Below are 786 nucleotides of genomic sequence, written 5' to 3'. Positions count from 1 at the left end.
GTCTTAGTATAAGTAACTTCTGCCTCATGGGCTAAATTCTTGCCTCGAAGGCTATCTTGGATATTTTGAATTTGGGTTTCCAAATAGGAAACTTTTATCTCAAGTATCTGGACTTTCGTCCTTAATTGTTCTAGCTCCATCCCTGCTAAGATAATCAGGAAGAAAGTTAGCTTTTCCTTTAATATATTCAATATCAAATTTGAAGTATGAAAACTAAATCTGTATCCTAATTATGTATCTATTAGTCATAGATGGATCGACATTATTTTTCAAAAATGCTTTAACTTAAGTATTATCAGTTCTGATCAAGAACTTCTTTGGTAATAAATAATCTTCATATTTTTGAACTCCTCTTTTTACAGCAATGAGTTCTTTTCTATTAGTCTCATATCTTGTTTCAACTTCTTTGAATGTCCCAGATGTATAACCTGCAAGTATTTCAGGACAAGAACAATCTTTTTCACACTTATATTCCTTATGATTCTTTTTAACCTTTAACACTGCTCCCCAGTAGTAATCTGAAGCATCAGTTTCCAGGATAAAAAAATCTTCTTCTTGGGGTATTACAAGTTCGGGTAATACCTTTAATTCTTCTTTTACCTTTCTTATATTTTTACAATCTTGCTCTTCCCAAGACCACATTATATTTTTTCTTGATTTTGGAAGAAAATAATTTTTCAATTTGGCACAATTTTCAATGAATCCTTCAGCATAATTTAATATACCAAGGAAGCTTTGTAATTGTTTTTTATCTTTGATTTCTTCAGGAAATTCTTGAAACTTTTC

The sequence above is a fragment of the Olea europaea genome, chromosome 11 (genome assembly GCF_002742605.1).
Source record: "Olea europaea var. sylvestris chromosome 11, O_europaea_v1, whole genome shotgun sequence".
In the NCBI taxonomy this organism is placed as follows: Eukaryota; Viridiplantae; Streptophyta; class Magnoliopsida; order Lamiales; family Oleaceae; genus Olea; species Olea europaea.
Note: the sequence above shows the minus strand (reverse complement) of the source record.